Source organism: Pteropus alecto, unplaced genomic scaffold, assembly GCF_000325575.1.
Source record: "Pteropus alecto unplaced genomic scaffold, ASM32557v1 scaffold155, whole genome shotgun sequence".
NCBI classification, from domain to species: Eukaryota; Metazoa; Chordata; class Mammalia; order Chiroptera; family Pteropodidae; genus Pteropus; species Pteropus alecto.
The window spans coordinates 19,892,400-19,899,155 of record NW_006438113.1 but is presented as its reverse complement, the minus strand read 5'-3'; positions in this window follow the sequence as shown (position 1 = coordinate 19,899,155).

Genomic DNA, 6,756 nt, shown 5'->3' with positions numbered 1-6,756 from the left:
AATTTCCATGTCAGAAAGAGATGAGCATGAACTAAGTAGATAGTGAAAGATCCCTGAGGAATACGTAAAGAGATCTAATTCTGAGTCTTGCTCTCCAACCACTAGCTATGAGCCAGGCCATGGATGAGGCACATCACCTCTCCAAATGAAAAATGATTTAAATCAATGTTTCTCCCCGACAGACCTATAACTCCTGCATCCTACTCCAGCCCTTCAGAATCAGAAGGCAGGACCTGGAAATTGGCATTTTTAACAAGCACCTCAATTAATGCTCAGATATTTTAAAGTTTGAAAACCACTGTCACGGCAGACCACCAACTCTCTTTTAATGCCCCAAATCAAGTATCCTGAAGGAAAAACATACATGCTGAAGAGCAGCACCACTCCATGCATCTGAGAGTGACCACCCACCTCAACTCTCAAATTTGATTCCTCAGATTCCTGTTATATTTGAATTGATATCTCTCTAGTTTCTTTCAATCCCATGTGTCAAATTATACTCATCAAAGCTGCCAGTCTTGAAAAGTGCTTTCAGAAGGCACATAAATTCAACTCTGAGTCCTTATAATCCAGATATTTAATCACACCATAAAGTTAATGGAATCCAGTTTGAATGTAGACACCTCAACAGCTGCATTACACTGAAATCACAGCATTCATAAAATGTGGATCTCAAAATGAATCCCCAGCCTAATGGGAAATTCAGAGGGGAATGCTGCCCTGTCATCGGTCACTGTCGGGATCTTTAGTTGTCGAGAAAAGGACCAGAGCTGTCACCGCAAAACTGTAGCACCAGCCATGCCACTGGGAACTTTTCAACACTTAAAAATGTAAAAGTTACATGGAAACTTTCAGATGATCTTTAGATTGTTTGGAAAGCCCATAGTCTATAACAATATGATGCCCCAGGGTCAGGCTTTTCCTGTCAATGTAGGACTGCCCATCATTAATATCTCAGAAATGGATTGCTTTTCCAGTGCTCCAGACCCTTGCCTGATTACCATAAAGTGTGTTTCTCCAGTGGTGCATGGTTTCTGGGGTAACAGGAAATAAATACCATCATACCAAGACTCCCAACGATCCATTACTTAAGCAACGGAGATAAAAATGCTCCTGGCCCTCCAAGCATCTAGATATGGTCTCAATGATGCTTGGCATCCACTAGGTGAAGACATCTCTGTGATTGATTCTGAACTTCCCAATCACACGTTTAACCATAATGGCAACTCAACCTTGAACTGAAGCTGGGTAGGGTTTGCAGTTTTTATGTAGCTGTCCATGTGAGCTCCTTTTATTGGGAACATATTTTCACATTAGCATTTCTACCTTTGATGGGGTAGCTTTGCCCGAAAGAATCTCGAGATCCACAGAACTTCCATTAACCTTCTCAACTATGTTTTCTGTTCTTCAAGCTTTTGTAGTTATTGCTAAGCTAAGTGGAAGGAAGACCAAATCCTTTCTTAATTTTTTTTAAAGACAGCTGCTGGAATCCACCCATTCTTTAAAAGTTATTTATCTGAAGTAAGAACCTTGTACACAGGAAAGGAGGCAGGGGTCTCAAAATGTCTTGTATACTTTTTGAGTCAGATATGCTGAACTGCAAATTTAATCCACTGAAGTGGTTTCATGTAAACGCTCTTCTCGAATTTCTTTTTTACAAAATTTTGATGCATAATGTATGGAGTCTGAAAATGGATTAAGCTACATTTGGAGATAGTTTGAGTTGTTTTTTTTTTTTAAGCAAGCAAAAATGAGCAGGTTTTTTTGTTGTTGCCTTTTTTAACCCTTCTTACTCAAGCAGTCACACATGGATTCTGCCTTTTCAAAGCTGCCTTCTACATAATGTTTCTTGTCCTTTTTTTCTGTCAAAAAGTTTGAAATGTCAAAAGTTGTAATTAAAAATGTGAAGAGCAAATTAGATTTGTTTCCCTCAGATTTCCCAACTAAAGCAAATAAACAGAACGGTAAAACTCCTGGAAGATAATTCAGTAACCAAATAGCATGAGTGGAATCTTACTGCGTAAAATGTTTCCTAGTACTCCACAATTTAATCACCCTAAAGACTGTGGCTGTAGATAGAATGCCAGCCTTAGCGCTGCGAGGAGCAGGTGTGGCAAATGCTCAGAGACCCATTTCTACCAGTACCAGAAAGGTGAAAAAGGAGATGGCCAGGGAGAATTGCCAAAGAGTCCAAAAGAATCACAAGAGATTTGGCTACGATCTCACACTTATATTTCAGTGAGTCAATACATTTGTAATGCTCTGTTTCATCACTTGCTTATTTTTACATGTCATTTAAATACTGTGTAAATTATATTGGCAAGAGAGTTGCAACTAGAATGAGATTCAGGCTCAAGTCCTAAGTCTGACCCTACATAGTTATGTGATCTTAAACTCACTTGCTCTCAATAGTTTGAGTTAAATCATCTGTCAAGTAAGAAGAACCATTCTCCTTCTAGTTACCCATCTGCACAGAGGGTCATTAGCAGGGGGCAAATGAGATGGGTGGGAAAGTACTTTGTTAAGTCTCAAGCTTTATGGACCCTGATGAATCTTTCTCTGTGTTGTGTTATCTACTATTTGCTCCTGAAAAAGTGGTGGCATCCTTGGCTCTTTTCCCACATCCTTCATCATCCAGGTTTCCCCAAAGTCATGGGTGAGGTGAACAAACTATTCTGAGGGGAGACTTTCAGCTACTGCACATCTGACCATTTCCAGTGGGCTCTGTGTACATAGTCCCGACAAGAGCTTTTAAGCTGACACGGCCCTACTCATGACACTTAAAACCATGGCTTCAGATAAAAACAGAGAAACAACACCCCCGGCCCAGCATTTCCCAGCCACCGTTCTGAACCCTAACTTGACTCACCTTGTCCCTGACCTTGTGATTGACCTTTTTGCTGTTGTTTGCCTCACCTCTCCCACTTCACAGATAGTTCCAGTTACCTGGTATGGGCCTTCTGATTCTCTTCTTCTTCATGATTCAGATGAGTCTCTTAATCGCACTCTACTCACTCCACCTTGGTCACGCCAGGCTCATGAATGCGACACAGACAAAGGGAAAGTTTTACATATGGGTGTAGGAGCTGAGATGTGACTCCCAAAACAGGCGCTATAAGGATTTCTGCCAGCACTGGGGACATTTTCTCTTTTGAAGCTATAGACTTAAAAAAAAAAAAATGGACGATTTCAAATTCTATGGAATAGGCTCCTTGGGAGAAAGTGACTCACCTCACCTTCCTACTTTAAATGTTATCACACTCCAGCATATGCCAAAACACAGAGAAACCATGTCCTATTTGGACCTTGATATGTGGATGGAGTGTTTAATGGGGAATAAAGAGAAAAAACAAATTCAAACCCATTCTCCATGATTTCACAATAATATAGACTTTACTAAACTTTTCAAAGTTTTTTCTTTAATATAGTGAGAGCAAGTTTATGCCTGCCTTGTTCATTAGGGTATTTCTAGAACCCAGCACACAAGATGTTTTAAAAAGACTTGTTGCCTGAATAAATACATAAGAAGAGAAAACAAAGTAAGATTTGAAAGATTTCTTATTATCTGATGCTAATAGAGAGTAAAGTTAATGATTTAGAGAACAAGTGTCCAGCAGTACAGCTCGCTAATACCTCTTAAAATGTGTTGATGCTCATAAATCCAAAATAAACGACCTGTAAAATCACTTAAGAAGAAATAATACACATTTAATCGGGCTTCCAGAGGAAAGTCTGAGTGAAAAGACAAGAATTTCACGAGAATTATTAAATCCCTTCAAATTCAATCACTGGCCGATCACAGACACGCCACATGTGCCCCTGCCCACAGGGCTGTCACTTTAGGCAGTCTCACTCAGCCCTTCGTTGCGAAACTCCTAAATTACAGCCACCTCCTGGAGCCAGAGGGAAAGGCTTTGCATCAGCTGAAAAGGGTAAGTCCTCTTATGGGTCTACCCAGCATGCTTTTCCACATTCCACAGAGGCACCTTAAATAAAGGGGGAGAAATTGAACACATCCCCCGCATCCTAAAGCCAACATCTTCAAAGTCTTACGCACGGCTTTAGCTTCAAGTCAAAAGGGCTCTTCCTCTGGCAAATAAAAATCAAAACACTGTGAAATGCCAGTCTGTGCCTCCGCTTTATAATCCTGTTGAAGTTTTTGGAATTTAACAGTGTTCTGGTACCTTCCATTCTATCCTGGATTTTATCTTTAGTCTGCTAATGAGAGTTGCTTTACCTTTCCCAGAGTTTGATTAAGGTCCTGAGGGTGGTAGTAAAATGGATCCATCTTTTTGTTACAAACTCAATTAGCAGAAGTTGGAATTGCTCTCTTCAACAAAGTTAAATAAATTGTTAATGAGAAATTTACCTTCACTTGATTCACTAGTTGCCTTATTAGCTTGAAGTCAACACTATTAAAGGAGAAGATGTTTGTTAAAGCTTAAGGTGTTTGCTGGATCGAATATTAAAAAGAAGATGGCAGGAGAGCCCGCTGACTGCCTGCTTCCAAAACCTGTGATCCATCCCAAACGAGCAACCCAGAACCCTCCTTCCGAGTCCGCTCACCAGAGAATAGCAATTTACCTGATGGGTGAAGGTGCCCACATTCCTGACCTGAAGAAAGGTCACTAGGTTGCAGGTGAATTTGAACACCTTTCCTCCTCAAATAAAGGGGGAACAAAGACATTTTGGAAGAGGTCATCAAGAGGAAATGACTCCTCGTTGACTCTTCAACTAGACCCGGCAATCGGAGTCTCCCTATCCCCTCCCCTGACCTGGAATATACATCCACAATGGGAGCCATTTTCAAGGGTGCATCCTTGAGAGAGCAATGTGTTGCTGAGACCATCTGGATAGTGTATGTGACTGAACCCATTTCGGGCCTCTGTATAAATGTTTAAGATTCTGGTAGATGGGTGCAGAGATCTACTCATCTTGTGAATGCCCAAGACAAGCCTCCCATGTAAGTTCCTTTTGCTGTTAAAACTGCCACCTACCAATCCAGAGTGCTCTGCCTCTTTCTTGGGTCTCTCTTTGCCCACGATGTATAGGGGCCAGTTTGCAAACCGACGAAACACCCCCACCATAAGTGTCAGAGACATAGGAGGAGTCTATTAACTCAAGAAAGTTTATATGCAGACCTCAAAATCACCACCTCCAAAAAAGCGTAATGTTTCCCTGATGTGGCATTCCTAAAATGCCTCTTCTTAATAACTAGAACCAAGCAAAGTTGTGAGGTCAGTCAAGGTTGTTTTCAGCCCCTTCTCCATTTCTCTCTCAAAAATGCTCTCCTGCACCCCTGCCATGTACCACCGTGGTAGAATCTGCAGGCTAGAGTCTAGTCCAGCCTTACTTCTCCATAACCACTGTATGGCCCCGCAGATGCTTATAATCTGAATGGTCTCATTCCCCAGAGTGCTCTACAACTAAGGTTCCACATAAGACCTAGTGTCAGCCAAGCAGACATTCCCCAGGAAATTCAGATGGAAGAAGTAAACATTGAGATGGAGGCTGCACTCCACTACTTCTGCTAACCAGCACAGTGTGGAGATATGTCAAGACTCTAACAGACGCCACAGGGTCCAGACCCTAGCATTGTAGCTATTGAGAGACAAGTCAAGGGCATCTCTTGTTGGTGCAGGTTGGGATATATATGATGGCAAGAGCCAGCATTTGTAGAGGTAACCTCCTTCATCACTAACTTGATCATGGCTGAGGCAGTAACTGTCTCAGTGGGCCAGTTCTGAGGTATTGTTCTGGGGTGTGATTCCTGGAAGTTCTGCTGAAAGCCTCCTCCTCCAGGCCTTCTAGGGATTTTTGTAAGTTCTTTATTCCTTGTATAAAATTCATTTCTTCTAAGAATAGCTAGACTGAATTCTGTTATCTGCAACTAAGCTCTGACAGACACACTTCCTTCCTACATAAGCAACCAAGTTCCTTAATGTTGCCCCTCATCTTCCCAGATGAAATGAGTTGATAAACTAAGTCATAATAAGTACATAATTAATAACTAATAAAGCAACTTCCTATAGATATTTGCCTTAATCTAAGATTCTAATGGAATTTCCAACCATGAATGGTTTATAGTGTTGATGGCATTATTTTTTTTTCCAGGATGGGGAAGCAAAGGTTTTGTAAACTATAAGGAAGTTGTTGTTAGTCGTTAATGATAATGGAGATGATAATGAAGGTGGTGATGTTTAAAATCATGAGAACTGATGCAACTGGTCGGGCTCACTGGGCTGACATCTCCAACTCCCTCCCCCTTCTCCGGCTAAACTCTCTAACCAGGGCGAAAAGAGCCAATGTCATCACTCAGCTTCTCACCTCTTACTGTAGTCCTCTCCTACAGACCTCTCTGTGAAATCAAAAGGCTCTTCCAGGAAGGAGAAAACCTTAATCATAAAGGGATGAACAAGGGTTCCAGAATCTCCCTGAAAGTTGATAACATACTCTCAGAGAGAAGACGAAGAAACAAGCAGGTGACGAAGGCAATTGGATGGAGAAGTGATTGATGATGTCCATCTGCACATCCACAGACATTCCTGTAATGGCTCTACACTGCCACTTGGGGAGAAGCAAGGCTCACCCTGGCCTCCAAGAGCTCATAATACAGAGGAATAATAGAAATTGCCATTTCTTGATCACTTCTATGTGACTGATTGTATCTCCACTAATTTCATTCACTCAACAGTTTGTGGTTGTTTTAGTTGTAGACACTGATGTATAAGCTAGGCTTCCTAATCCCTTATAGAG